We start from the raw sequence: 16,248 nt of genomic DNA on the forward strand, positions 1-16,248 counted from the left end.
CCAGCAACCCCTCTACTGGGTATATACCCCAAAACCTCAGAAACATTGATACGGGAAGACACATGTAGCCCCATGTTCATTGCAGCACTGTTCACAGTGGCCAAGACATGGAAACAACCAAAAAGCCCTTCAATAGAAGACTGGATAAAGAAGATGTGGCTCATATACACTATGGAATACTACTCAGCCATAAGAAATGATGACATCAGATCATTTACAGCAAAATGGTGGGATCTTGATAACATTATAAGGAGTGAAATAAGTAATTCAGAAAAAAACAAGAACTACATGATTCCATACATTGGTGGAACATAAAAATGAGACTAAGAGACATGGACAAGAGTGTGGTGGTTACCAGGGGTGGGGGGAGAGTTAGGGGGAGGGGGAGGGGCACAGAGAACTAGATAGAGGGTGGCGAAGGACAATCTGACTTTGGGCGAGGGGTATGCAACATAATTTAATGACAAAATAACCTAGACATGTTTTCTTTGAATATATGTATCCTGATTTATTAATGTCATCCCATTACCATTAATAAAAATTTATTTAAAAAAAAAAACAAAACAAAAGCAATAATTAACACCATGTAATTGTAATTTAGTGTGTGTGTATAAAAAGGAAGCTATACTAGCATTTGACAGAGATGCCTGGCAGTAAATGCTAACTAGAGAATAAAGAGAATGAAAAGAATTTGGCTCTCTCACTCGATTCGTGCCGATGCCGTCTCTTCCTGTAGGACCCCTGGATTCCCCCCGGGGCTGGACCCCAGCAAGGAAGACTGAGTTTCAGACATCGCTTTGGGCAGTGGTGGGATTCAGCCAGTTCTCACCTGTTTTGGCAGAACCAATACCTAATTTTTTTGTTGAATTTGGTGAACAGGTTGTTAAAATGGCACTTGTAATCAAGGTTCTCTCTAAGTTGAGTGCCTGGGCAGCTTCCCAATGTGGATATCACATATTTACATTTCTTACTCTTTTTTAATATTTATTTACTCAACAGCATATTCTAAGTGCCCGTAGTAATGTTTATTCTGTCCATAGGTGAAAAATATTGCGAGTGTGGACATCAATCAAGAAACAATATGGAAATATCTTAAATAAGTTTTATTTTTTATTGTCAGGTATTACTTAATATTTTTATTAATATTTTTAAACTCAATTCAGTTTTGTGTACCTATTTTATTTAAGTATTAAATGCATTAAATAATAAACTCCCTTTTAGTATACCATTTTTTTTGTACTTAATACAATCATTATGGCAGAGAACCAGTTGTTAAATTATTTACATCCCACCACTGCCTTTGGGACTTTTCTGTGGTTGTAAAACCTGAACTGTAAATAAGGTGGTTGATTTGATGAGAAAACAATGCTTCCAAATCTTAGAACAAGAATCATGTTCAAATGCTTTAACCAAGGCACTAAATAATAGAAAGAAGCAAAGCAAAGAGCAGTTTCAAACACAGAGACTCCCTGAGAGTGCATAGGGTTGATACAAATAACCCTGCATAAAAAGCCTGAAATATCTAATATCTGAAAAGACTTTTAAAAGAAAATTCACATACTTGAGTGAGTGTTTGTTTCCACTGGGGATGGATATTAGAGAAATCAAATGAGAATAAAAATCCAGAAAAACTATCATAGAAAGATTATAGTTGATTAATTAAAATTGGTTTTAATTTAGAATACAGGTTATCTTATGAACATATGTAAGTGTTCCAAATTAAGGAAATTTAGTGCATTGTATTTAGGTAAATTAAAGTACACTGCTTTTTGTATCTTTTACCTGGAGTAATTTCTTTTAAGGAAAAAAGATATTTCTTAATTCATGCATTTCCTTCAAGGAAGGAAACTAATATTTACTGTGTTCAGGACTTCATTAACTTCATTATCTTAGTGTTTCTAAAGTAGATATATATAGAAACAGGTAACAGTCAAAAAGTCAACAACAACGTCCTCTGAAGTTGAGTTTGCCACCACTGGGAAATAACTCCCGAAGTCCTGGAGTTTGTGTTTCATAAGTGTGAATGCTTTACTTTCATTTGAATTAATCCAAAAGATAGATTCAGTAATAACTGCCTGTTTAGTTATTTCATTTATTCCAAACCCCTTTCTTTTTTCTTTTTTAAGGAAAAAAGATATTTCTTAATTCATGCATTTCCTTCAGTTTCGTGGTGTCTCAGCCCCATGAAACTGAAGAATCTAACACGTATCTCAGAGTTCTTCCTCATGGGTCTGTCAGATGATCTGGAATTGCAGCCTTTGCTCAGTGGGCTCTTCCTGTCCATGTACCTGGTCCCCCTGTTGGGGAACCTGCTCATCATCCTGGCCATCAGCTCAGACCCCCACCTGCACACCCCCATGTACTTCTTCCTCTCCCACCTGTCCTTGGCTGACATCGGTTTTATTTCTACTGCCATTTCAAAGATGATTCTGGACATCCAGACTCACAGCAGAGTCATCTCCTATGAAGGCTGTCTAACTCAGATGTCTATTTTTTTTTTTTTGGAGGCACAGATAATCTACTGTTGACTGTGATCTCATTTAACAGATTTGTGGCCATCCATTACCCTCTTCACTACCTGATCATCATGTACTCATGCCAGTTTTGGTGCCATTTTTCATCAGCCTCTGGACTTCTAACTGCACTACTTGATGGTGTCACATATTACCTTCTTCATGGATGTGGAAATACCTCATTTCTTCTGTGACCCTTCTCAGCTACTCAACCTTGCCTGTTTTAAAATCCCCAACAATAGTATATTGATCTAGTTTGTTGGTACCAATTGGGTGGTGTTTCACTCTCAGGGATCCTTTCTCTTATGATAAAATTGTTTGCTCCATTCTGCAAGTCTCATCCTCAGGTGGCAAGTATAAAGCCTTCTCCACCTGTGGCTCTCACCTGTCAGTTGTTTGTGTATTTTATGGAACAGGCTTTGGTGTGTACCACAGTTCTGCTGTCTCAGTTTCTCCCAGGAAGGGAGCAGTGGCCTTGGTGGTCATTTTCATGTGGAACCCATTCATCTATAGTTTGAGGAACAGGGACATAAAGAGGGCCATGCAGGGGCTTTTTAGAAGAACAGTCTAATCTGTGCCATCTTTTTCTGATTTTAGGATTAAAAAAGACAGTAAAACCAAATACCTGGAACTCAAAATTCTACCATTCAGCTTTATAATTTTTGTGTTTCTTTGCTTTTCAATCTTCACATTATCTCCTATCTGAATATTGCTTCATTTGGTATATATTTAATGAGCTCAAGTGATTAAAATGGCATGATTGGATCATATTGTAGCTATAGAGTGTTCTTTATTTCTCATTTATTCCTAGCATCCTAGAGAAATGCACTAGTCTTTTTTAATTTCTTAATTTTTATTTTTGTAATTACAATGGTCAACCCTTTCTAAAATTCATGACTATTGTTCACAGAACTTTTATATTTTTCAGATCTGTGTAAGAATACATGCAACTGGTTCTTAGTTTTGGCTTCATATTGGAATAATTTTGGCTGCTTTAAAAATATTGATGACTGGCCTGACCAGGCTATGGCACAGTGGATAGAGCATCTGACTGGGATTCAGAGGACCCAGGTTCAAATCCTTGAGGTCTCTAACTTGAGTGTGAGTTCATTTGGCTTGAGCACAGGCTCACAAGCTTGAGCCCAAAGGTTGCCGGCTTGAAGCCCAAGGTCTCTGACTAGCAAGGGGTTACTCACTCTGTTGCAACCTTTCCCCCCACCAGTCAAGGCACATATGAGAAAGCAAAAGATGAACAACTAAGGTGCCACAACAAAGAATTGATGCTTCTCATCTCTCTCCTTTCTTGTCTGTCCCTATCTGTCTGTCTCTCTGACACTCTCTCTGTTTCTGTCAAAAAAATAAATAAAAATAAAATAAAATAAAAATATATATATCACTGTGTCTCAGCACAGATTATAATTTAATTTGACTGAGGTATATTCTTAGCATGAATATTAAAATGGGATCTAGGTTGATTGCCATGTCAAACCAAGTTGAGAACACTGATCTGACTACATTTGTTCAGTGACAACTATTGTGTTGGATCCTTTACTGCTCATGAACAGGTGTGCAGTTCTTGTAACCATCTGAGCTCAGAGTGGGAGCTTATGAAAAATTCTCCCTAGCAATAGGCAGTGTGATTTTCCCCAAGAATTCTGATATGTCTTCACGCATATATATTGTCATACCATATAACTAGTCATCTGTGCTGGTCACCTTGCTCCAAACTCAGCTTTGTATGCCTAACCTCAGCCAAGGGTAGTTCTTTCCTTTCTCTAGTAACAGTATTTTTAGGACTTCACTTTGCCACCATTCTTCCCTGTGTCTTCTCTTGACAAATCTGACTTTGGGCTCTGATCTGTGTCCACTCTATATAACACAGGAAGGACCCTTCTTTAAAGATGTTTTCATTTCTGAGGCAGTGAATAGGTCTCTATGATAACCTGCCTAAGTGACATCAGAGAAATGGTAGCATGAGAGATACTGCCGATCTCTCCCCTTGAAAATTCAACAAATTTGACAATTAATTGCAGAGAAAAAACCCCAGGAGTGCCTGAAATATACAGACACCAGATAAAGGCATGATTAGGTGAAAAGGCGACTAAAGATAGAATCTGCTCATGGAGTAAAAAAGCCAGGACATGGAGTTTTTCTTTCCTCAGTGATCTGAGGGAGGGAGAGAAGCACTTTTAGCATGGGTTTTGTTTCGAAGTCGGGAGAAGTGGAGAGACTGAGGGACAGAGGAGGAGCTGAATTAAGGAAGGTGCACAAACAAGAGCAGGAATGCAACTGGTCCTGGCCTTGCCTTCATCACTGTGATTGTGGATGCTGGGCATGCACAAAGCATATGTCGAGCTCCCGAGATGGGCACACAAATAGCTTGTGGCAATCGGCCAGCAGGGCACTGAGGTGTGATCAATCTGCTCCCCTTTACCACAGAGTTTGGTCTGCCTAATGCGAGGGTGCACTTGATCTACAATCTGTACCCTGCCCTTCCCGCTCCCAAAGCATGGCTCCCATGTGCAGCCCCTGCCCTTCCCAGGACCGCACTTTGAGTGGAATTAGAGGAAGGACCGAGTTGCGCCGTGCTCCCCTAGCTATGCAAAAAGTTGTAGTGGATCTCCCACATCTGAGTCTCTGGGCCGCACTCTCCCGTGAGAAGCAGAGGTGCCTGAGCATTTGATCCCCTGCAGAAGGATGTAGGCAGAAGCACCTGGGGATCTGAGACTGTCATTGCTAGAGCCATAAAATTGCAAAGTCCTAAAAATAAGCGCCCCCTACCAACATGCCTGCAGCCCTGCCTGCATCATTACAACAGTGACACCTCAGCAGAAGTCCACCCAGGAACCTCACAGAGGCAAAACTTGTAGTACAGCACCACCTGCCAGAAAAAAGGAAAAATTACTTCTGAAAACTGGAAAATACATTTTTTTTGCTTTTTCTAATTTTTTTCTTCTTTCTTTTTTTTCTTTCTCTTTTTCCTTTTGAACTTTGTTATCCATAGTTGTTATATATTATATTCTTGTTTTTTTTTATGAGGGTTTTATTTCAAACACCTTCTCTTTTACTTCTTTATTTCTCTCTTCCCTTTTCTTCTTTCTTTTTTTCCCTTTTTTTCTTTTTATCTGAATGTCATTTTTTATCAAATTATTATATTTTGGTCTCATACTTTTTTGTGTGGCATTTAGCTTGTTTTTACTTTATTTTTTCTCTTTTTTTTATTTTTCCTCAGTTTCTGTTCCTTGGTCTCTCTAGTTTTTGTTCCATTTATCATTATTTATAGAATTTTAATTTTTTCACTGTATTTTTTAAATTTTTATTCTTTTAGTAATCTCTTGTTAGTGTTATTAACAATAACACTCAAATGCCATCAAGGAAAAAGAAATCAAATATCATGGATACACAAGACTAAGATGTAGCTCAGATAGATGATGAAAAAATCTACAGAAAAAAAATCTCAATTACATGGAAACCTTGGAGCTAAATGACAGAGAATTCAAAATTTAAGTTTAAAATGAGATAAAAGAAAACACTGAAAGGCAATTTAGTGAGCTCAAAAAACAATTTAACAAAAAAAGAGTACATTCTTCACCAAGGAAATTGAAACTATAAAAAAAAACAATTAGAGATGAAAAACATAATAAAAAATGAGGTAACAAGCTTAGTAAATAGAACAAGCCAGGTAGAGGAGAAAACTAGTGACATTGAAGACAGGCAACTAGAGATATTGCAGAGAGAAGAGAGAAACTCACAAATTAAAAAAAAATGTGAAAGCCCTACAAGAATTGTAAAACTCCATCAGAAAGAACAATATAAGTATAATGGGTACATCAGAAGAAGAGGAGAGGATAAAGGGAATGGACAACATATTCAAATGAATAATCAATTAGAACTTTCCATGCCTGTGGAAACAGAGCCTCAAATTCAAGAAGAAAACAGAACACCAAGTTATCTTAACCCAAACAGACTACTCTTAAGGCACCTCATAATAAATTGATCACAAATTAATGACAAAGAAAAAAATCCTTAAGGCAGCTAGGGAAAGAAGAATATAATATCTAAAAGAAGGCCCATTAGGCTATCATCAGATTTCTCAGCAGAAACTCTACAATGCAGAAGACAGTGGATCCCAACATTTAAAGTACTGAAAGAGAGAAACTACCAGCCAAGAATACTATATCCGTCAAAGCTGTCCTTCAAATATGAAGAAGAAATAAAAACAATTACAGATATAGATGAGATGAGGGAATTTATCACCAGAAATCCCACTTTAGGAAATACTAAAGAGGGTTATCTGACCAGATACAAAGAACAAAGCAAAACAAAACTACAAGTGAAAGTTTCAACAAGACCACAATAAAAACAAGAATAATCTGTGACAACAATACTATAAAAGGGAAGAAGATAAAGATCAGCAGTAGCAAAGGAAAATGGCATGCAGAAGCACTCATGAGTGGACTATAATGAATATGATCATTTTTCTTTTAATAACCTAAAAGTAAGCACCTCTGAAAATGCCACTACTGAAACACATAGCTTAAAAAAAGAAGAAATAGAGTAAAGAAGTATGGAATACCACCAAACAAAAGCAAATGACAGAAAAATAAAACAGAAAAACCAAACAAGACACAGAGTTATCAAAAAGCAATATATAAAATGGCAATAAAAAATTCTCATGTCAATCATTACACTAAATGTAAATGGATTTAACTTACCAATAAAGAGGCACAGAGTAGCGGATTGTATCAAAAAGCAAAACCCAACTGTATGCTTTCTTCAAGAGACACATCTAAGCTACAAGGATAAAAATAGATTCAAAGGGAAGGTTGAGAAATGATTCTCCAAGTAAAAAATACTCAAAGAAAAGCAGGTGTAGCCATACTCATATCTGACAATGTTGACTACAAAACAACAAAGGTAACCAGAGACAATGATGGTCATTTCATAATAATAAAAAGGACATTGTATCAAGAAGACATAACACTTCTTGGCTCTGCCTGGTTGGCTCAATGGTAGAGCATCGGCCCAGTGTGTGGAAATCCTGGGTTTGATTCCTGGCCAGGGCATACAGGAGAAGTGCCCATCTGCTTCTCCATCCTTCCTCCTCTCCTTTCTCTCTATCTCTATTTTCCTCTCCTGCAGCCAAGGCTTAATTGGGGCAAAGTTGGCCCAGGCGCTGAGGATGGCTCCATGATCCCACCTCAGGCACTAGAATGGCTCCCATTGTAACAGAGCAACTCTCCAGATGGGCAGAGCTTCACCCCCTGGTAGGTTTGCCAGGAGGATCTTGGTCAGGCACATTTGGGAGTCTGTCTTTCTGCCTTCCCACTTCTCATTTCAGAAAAATACAAAAGAAAAAAAAAAGACATAACACTTCTTTTTTTAATTTAATTAATTGTGTTTACATAGATTCTAGAGTCACCCCGAATGCATCTCCCCCTTCCTCATATTCCACTCAACATCTCTCTTGCCCCACTTCCTACAGTGACCTTCCCCAATTCCCTTCAGGTTTATTCCAACCTATCATTTCCTTTTCCTCTGTCCTCTTTTCCTCTGGTCCCTTTGATCCCTCCTCTGTCTCCATTCTGTTCCTCAGTTCTAATTGTTCCTTGGATTCTTCAAATGAGTGAGGTCATATGATTTTTTCTTTAGCTTCCAGGTTCATCCATGTTGTTGCAAAAGGTAATATTTCCTTCTTTTTCATGGCCCCATAGTATTCCATTGTATATATGTACCAAAGCTTTTTAATCCACTTGTCCAGTGGCGGACACTTGGGTTGTTTCCAGATCTTCTCTATTGTAAACAATGCTGCCATAAACATGGGGCTCCATTTCTTTTTTTCAGCCTGTGATATGGTGCACTTGTTATATATTCCTAAAAATAGAATGGCTGAATCAAATGGAAGATCCATTTTTAATTTTTTGAGGAATCTCCATACTGTTTTCCACAGTGGCTGCACCAGTCTACATTCCCACCAGCAGTGCAGGAGGGTTCTCTTTTCTCCACATCCTCGTCAGCACTTATTGTGTGTTGTTTTGTTAATGAGCGCCATTCTGACTGGTGTGAGGTGGTATCTCATTGTGATTTTAATTTGTATTTCTCTAATGATTAGTGATGTTGAGCATTTTTTCATCTGTCTATTGGTCATCTGTATGTCCTCTTTAGAGAAGTGCTATTCATTTCTTTTGCCCATTTTTTGATTGGATTGTTTGTCTTCCTGGTGTTGAGTTTTACAAGTTCTTTATAAATTTTGGTTATTAACCCCTTATCAGATATATTGTCAAATATGTTCTCCCATTGTGTGGTTTTACTTTTTATTCTGTTCATATTGTCTTTAGCTGTACAAAAGTGTTTTAGTTTGATAAAGTCCCATTTATTTATCCTGTCTTTTAATTCACTTTGCCTGTGGAGATAAATTAGTAAATATATTGCTGCAAGAGATGTTGGTGAGTTTACTGCCTATGTTTTTTCTAAGATGCTTATGATTTCACAACTTACATTTAAATCTTTTATCCATTCTGTGTTTATTTTTGTGACTGGTGTAAGTTGCTGGTCTAGTTTTATTTTTTTTGCAGTTAGCTGACCAATTTTCCCAACACCATTTGTTAAAGAAACTGTCTTTACTCCATTGTATGCTTTTACCTTCTTTGTCAAATATCAATTGTCCGTAAAGGTGTGGATTTATTTCTGGGTTCTGTTCTGTCCCATTGATCTATATGCCTGTTTTTATGACAGTACCAAGCTGTTTTGGGTACAATGGCCTTGATTATAGCTTTATATCAGGAAGTGTGATACCTCCTGCTTTATTCTTCTTTTTCAAAATTGCTGATGCTATTTGTGTTCTTTTTTGGTTTCATATAAATTTTTGGAATATGTGTTCTATATCTTTGAAGTATGTCATTGATATTTTAATTGGTACTGTATTAAATTTATAAATGGCTTTAAGTATAATGTGGGTATAATATGTCATAAATGTATAATATATACATTTTAATGATGTTTATTCTTTCTAACCATGAGCATGGTATATGCTTCCACTTTTTTATATCTTCCTTGATTTCTTTTATCAATGTTTTATAATTTTTGAGTACAAGTCTTTAACCTCCTTTGTTAAATTTATTCCTAGGAACTTTATTATTATTATTATTATTGCAATAGTGAAGGGGATTGTTTCCTTAATTTCTTGTTCTGACAGTTCATTGTTGGTGTATAAAAATGCCTCTGATTTCTGTGTATTAATTTTATACCCTGCCACTTTGCTGAATTCATTTATCAGGTCAAGTAATTTTTTAACTGAGACTTTAGGATTTTCTATATATAGTATCATATCATCTGCAAATAATGATAGTTTTACTTCTTATTTTACAATTTGGATGCCTTTTATTTCTTCTTCTTGTCTGATTTCTGTAGCTAGGACTTCCAGTACTATGTTGAATAAGAGTGGTGAAACGGGGCACCCTATCTTGTTTCTGATCTTAAGGAGATGGCTTTTAATTTTTGCCCATTGATTAAGATGTTTGCAATGGATTTGTCATAGATGGCCTTTATCATGTTGAGATATGTTCCTTGTATTCCCACTTTGATGAGAGTTTTGATCATAAATGGGTGCTGGATTTTATCAAATGCTTTTTCTGCATCTATTAAAATTATCATGTGGTTTTTCTCCTTTCTTTTGTTTATGTGATGAATCACATTGATTGATTTATGAATACTGTACCATCCTTGCCTCCCAAGAATAAATCCCCCTTGATCATCATGTATGATTTTTTTCATGTATTGCTGGATCTGGTTTGCTAATATTTTGTTGAGGATTTTAGTATCTAAGTTCATCAGGGATATTGGCCTATAATTTTCTTTTTTTGTGTTTGCCTGGTTTTGGAATCAGAATTATGCTCACCTCATAAAAGGAGCCTGGAAGTGTTCCTTCCTCTTGAATTTTTTGAAGTAGCTTGAGAAGGATAGGAGTTAGTTCTCCTTTTAACATTTGGTAGAATTTCCCTATGAAGCCATCCGACCCAGGGCTTTTGTTTTTTGGAAGTTTTTTGATAACTGTTTCAATCTCATTCATTGTAATCAGTCTCTTTAGGTTTTCTGATCCTTCCAGATTGATTTTTGGAAGATTGTATGTTTCAAGGAATTTGTCTATTTTATCTAGGTTTTCAAGTTTTTTGGTATACAGTTCTTCATAGTATTTTCTTACAATATTTTGTATTTCTGTTTTGTCAGTTGTTATTTCTTTACTCTCATTTTTAATTTTATTTATTTGAGTCCTCTCTCTTTTTTTCTTGGTAAGTCTGGTTAAGGATTTATTGATCTTGTTTACCCTTTCATAAAACCAGCTCTTGGTTTTATTGATTTTCTGTATCATTTCTTTAGCCTCTATGTCATTTATTTTCACTCTGATCTTTATTATTTCCTTCCTTCCACAACCTCTGAGCTTTACTTGCTGATCTTTTTATAGTTCTTTTAGATGCAGGGTCAAGTTGTTTAGTTGAGCTTTCTCTAGCTTCTTAAGGTATGCCTGTAATGCTATGAAATTCCCTCTCAGTACTGCTTTTGCTCTGTTCCATAAATTTTGAGTTGATGTATGTTCATTATCATTCATTTCTAGAATTTTTTTATTTCTTCTTTGATCTCATTGTTAACCCATTTGTTATTTAATTACATGCTATTTAGTTTCCATGTGTTTGAGTATTTTTTAGTTTTTCTGTTGTGGTTCATTTGTAGTTTCATGCCATTTTGATCAGAGAAAATGCTTGATATGATTTTGATTTTCTTGAATTTGTTGAGACTGCTTTTGTGTCCTAACATGTGGTCTATTCTAGAGAATGTACCATGAGCACTTGAAAAGAGTGTATATTCTGTTGCTTTAGAGTGAAAGGTTCTAAAGATATCTATTAAATTGAGTTGATCTAGTATGTCCTTTAAGTCTGCTGCTTCTTTGTTAATTTTATTTCTTGAGGACCTATCTAGTGATGTTATTGAGGTATTGAAATCCCCTACTATTATAGTATTGCTGTTTATCTTGCCCTTTATATCCATCAAAGTCTACTTTATATATTTAGCTACTCCTATTTTAGGTGCATAGATATTTACAATGGTTATATCTTCCCACTAGATTCTTCCCTTTATCGTTATGTAGTGACCTTCTTATCTCTTACTATAGCCTTTGTTTTAAAGTCCATTTTATATGATATATGTATTGCTACCCCAGCTTTTTTTTTATTTCATTTTCATAAAATATATTTTTTTTATCCTTTTTACCTTCCGTCTATGTGCATCTTTTGTTTTAAGGTGTGTCTCTTGTAGACAGCATATGTACTGGTCCTGTTTTTTATGCATGCAGCTACCCTATGTCTTTTGATTGGATTATTTAATTAATTTACATTTATGGTTATATTGATATGTAGTTGTTTATTGCCATTTTATTTAAAGATGTGTTCCTCTTTTGCTAAATTCTTTTATCACTTTGATCTGTTCCCAACAGGCCCCCTAACATTTCCTGCAGCATTGGTTTGGTTGTAATAAATTTTTTGAATTTGTTTTTGTATGGGAATATTTTTATTTCTTCTTCAATTTTAAATTATATCCTTATTGGATAAAGTAATCTTGGTTGTAGGCTCTTGTTCTGCATGACTTTGAATATTTCTTGCCATTCCCTTCTATCCTCAAGTGTTTCTGTTGAGAAGTCAAATGTCATCCTTATGGGAGCTCCTTTGTAGGTGATATCTTTTTTTTTTCTAGCAGCTTTTAATATTTTCTCTTTATTGCATAGCTTTTGTATTTTAATTATGATGTGTCCTAACGTAAGTTTCTTTGGGTTTCTCTTTAATGGAGTTCTCTGTGCCTCTTGAACTTGTGAGACCTTTTCCTGCATCAATTTAGGGAAGTTTTCAGCTATGATTTGATTGAATAAAGTTTCTAGCCCTTCTTTTTCTCTTCTTCTTCAGGAACCCCTATGATGCAGATGTTATTTCTCTTCATGTTGTCACATAGCTCTCTTAGAGTTTCCTCAGACTTTTTGAGCCTCTTTTTTTTCTGCTCTGCTTCTATGATTTCATTCATCTTTTCCTCCAAATCACTGATTCAATACTCAGCTTTATCCATTCTGCTTTTAATTTCTTTCATTGTGGTCTTCATTTCTGATATTGCATTTGTCATCTTCAACTGATTCTTTTTTAATATTTCAATCCTTTTTTATACTTGCTATCTATTTATTTAGGTATTTATAATGACCATCCATTGTTGTTATAAGATTCCCTAAGCATTCTTACAATCATTATTTTAAACTCTGCATCTACTAATTTGGTTATTTCTATATCACTCAGTTCATTTTCTGGAGTTTTTTGTGTGTGTGCTTCCATTTGGATTGCACTTCTCTGTCTTCTCATTATGTATGTGTATTTGGGTGTGTTGTTTGTAGAGCTGGTTGAGTCTAGGCTTGGTGTTGTCTGCCTCCAGTTTTCAGTTGTGTTATTTCTAGGTCTTCTTGGGTTGGCCCATAACATTTCTTAATATATAAGCACCAAACCAGGGAGCACCAAAATATATATATGACATGTACTAACTGATCTAAAAATAGAAACTGACAAAAATACAATCATTCTTGGAGATCTCAATATAACAAAGATGGTTCTAGATTGTTTATTCAAACAGAAAATCAATAAAGAAATATTGGCCTTAAATGAAACACTAGAACAAATGAATATAATATACTTCTACAAAATATTTTATCCCAAAATATCAGAGTATACATTTTTCTCCAGTGTACATGAAACATACTCAAGAATAGACCATGTGTTGGGCCACAAAACTAACATCAACAAATTCAGAAAGATTGAAATTATACCAAACATATTCTCTGACCATAGGGTTTTGAAACTTGAATTCAACTTCAAAAAAGAAGTAAACAAACCCACAAAATTGTGGATATTAAACAACATACTTCTAAAAACTGACTGGGTTAAAGAAGAAATAAAAGCAGAGATAAAAAAATACATACAGACAAATAAAAATGACAACATGACATATCAATATCTTTAAGATGCAGCAAAAGCAGTAATAAGAGAAAAGTTCATATTATTAAAGGCTTATATAAAAAAACAACAGAAAGCCCAAGTAAATAACTTAACATCACATCTTAAGAAACTAGAAAAAAAAGAACAAAGGCAACCAAAAACAGCAGAAGAAAGGAAATAATAAAAATTAGAGCAGAAATAAATGAAATAGAGAACAGAAAATGTATAGAAAAATTAATACATCACAGTGAAGGAAGAGAAATCAGAAGAATGCAGAAGAGGGGATCCTGCAGTGTCTGGGTTCTTACGCTGTAGCCCATTACTTTCATGTTCAGGACTGAGGAGGAAGGGCAGACAGGTAAGTTTGAAAACTAACAAAACACAGCTGTGGACCTTGCTTGTTATTGGTCCCTTCAAATAAACTCACAGCTCTAGAGAGAAGAATAAGTAATAAGCCAAGGACAGACTCTCTGGCTTCCTCTCACCTCCTTCCCTCCCAAAGACATGAAAGTCATGTAAGCCTGTAAGCAAAGAAGTTATAGAAATCAGGTATTTGGCATGCTAAAGCAAAAACTGAAAATGTATATGAGATTACAAAATCTAACTTTGGGAAACACGTGTATTGTTGCCTCTTTTGGGGTCACGCTGCTCCACAAGCTAAATAAATTCTACTTCCTTCATCAAGTTGTCTGGGCATTTTTGTCCTCCTTTGATTCCTGCAGCTTATGGGGCATTGGCCAGGAAGGGAGGCGGAAAGATGCCCACAATTGGCGAACTTCAAGCACCTTGTTGGGGAGCTTCTGGAGCTGTCCTAAAGAAGCATCTGCTGAGCATATGCCAGAGAATTTCCTGTGTGGATGCCTCTGCAGGACAGAGGGGGGAATGGATTCTTTTTACTGGTCTCAGCAAGAACCAGACAATGAAGGAATGAGGAAATGGTGATGCATCAGAGCCATTGTAAGGGAAACCAGACAAGGGAAGCTGATTGGGGTCTTGCCTGACTGGGCAGAAGGGAGGCCTGATCACCCTCTGAAGAGTCACTAATCACCCTCCATAGGTTAGGAGCGGCAACTGTGCACTCTCCACAAGTGTGGGGAATAGTTTGCAAGGGTTAGGAGCAGTGACTCATCACCCTCCACATGTTAGAAGCAGTGTCTATGTCACCCTCCATAGGTTGTGGGGAATGGTCCCCACAGGAGTGGTGACTCATCACCCTCCACACATTGTGTGGAATGGGACCCATGGGTTAGGAGTAGTGACTCATAACCCTCCATGGGTGTATGGGAGGTTGTGTGAAAGAGAGTGAGTGCAGAGTGAGTGATATGGACACCGGAGAGGAGTTTCTACTTATTCCCACTGGGCTGAAGCGAGTGTTGGGTCCAGAACCACAGTTTCATAGGGTGCCTCATATGGCTCAAAAGCAGAATTGCATGCGGGTGGTTTATATCAGTCTGCTATAAGCCAAGAGGGCCCAACATCTTTGTGAGGAAAGCAGCCAGTGACAGACTGAAGTGAGTAGCATCCCCTCCAAGTATTTCTTACCCCAATTCCTTCTTGTGGCATGACTGGTGTTTGTCAAGGGAGGCATGGGAGGTTTATAGGGAAAACCTACTCCTCTGGCTATGATAATCAAGAACTTTATGAAAGAGTTCTCAGGGGATTACGGAGTTACTATGTATCCAGGGAAATTTAGGACCTTGTATGAGCTAGAATAGCCTGCTTTTAGGGTAGGGTGGCCAGCAGAAGGAAGCTTGGACAGGTCTGTTATGTGACAGGTGTAGCAGATAGTCACAAGAAATTTAGGCCACCTTAACCAGTTTCCCTACAGAGACAGCTGACCCATGCTGGCATTGCACCTTCCCATTGGCTTAGAGATCAGGTTTCCACTGTATTAATAGGAAAAGCAGAAAAGCATATTACCAGTCCTGGATAGCACTGCTACAGCCTGCTTGTGCCAGAAGTTTTAACCCCTGGTGAGCCAAAAGAAGCAGAAACTTTGGCTCCTCCACTGTGTGTACTGGCAAGGCTTTGCCCTTCCACACCTGGCTCCCCATCCACCCCTGTGGCTGGTACTGACTCAGGCCCATCATAGCCAGGTCTGTCAAGCCTCAGCATAAGCTTGCTTGAGCAGGAGGTGCCTCTCACTGCCCTGCTGAAAGAGGTGCAGGTCCCCCCCCCAGCTGGGAGGATGCACTTAAAGACAGTGTCTGAAGTGCAGAGGCCTTTAAGAAAAGTAAGGAACACAGTGAAAAGCCAACAAGAGTTATGTCAACAGAAACATTGCAAAGAGTCAGGAAGATAAGCACCAAATGAAGAAAAAGGCTGAGCTCATAGCTACAACCCTTCTGCACAAGGGCAAAGAAAAGCCTCTTCTGTTTGAAAAGAGGAAGAAGACAGGCAAGGAAAAAAATGGGACAGTCAGTCAGGGCCCCTTGCTACGTGATCAGTTTGCCATCATCCAGAAAACCTGTCACTGGAAAAATAACTGTCCCAGGTGGGACAAGGGGGGTGTGTACTTGCCAGTCACCTCCAAAGGGGTAGACACACTGTTTAATGTAGCTGGGCAATCCCTCTTGAACTGAGGGTGACTTGAACTTAGGGGCCCCTGATGAGTCTATGATCTGTATGATGATAGAGGGCCAACAGATGGACTTCCTGACTGATATAGGGGTTGAACACTTAGTGGTGTCTCGACCCATAGGGTGGACATTGTAGGA

General features: G+C 37.2%; 1 pseudogene; it reads left to right on the plus strand.

Moving 5' to 3' along the window:
• Nucleotides 1-2,183: 2,183 nt before the first annotated feature.
• On the plus strand, nucleotides 2,184-3,084 carry LOC136393974 (olfactory receptor 7E178-like; annotated as a pseudogene).
• Nucleotides 3,085-16,248: the final 13,164 nt, after the last annotated feature.

The sequence above is a fragment of the Saccopteryx leptura genome, chromosome 1, assembly GCF_036850995.1.
Source record: "Saccopteryx leptura isolate mSacLep1 chromosome 1, mSacLep1_pri_phased_curated, whole genome shotgun sequence".
NCBI lineage: Eukaryota > Metazoa > Chordata > Mammalia > Chiroptera > Emballonuridae > Saccopteryx > Saccopteryx leptura.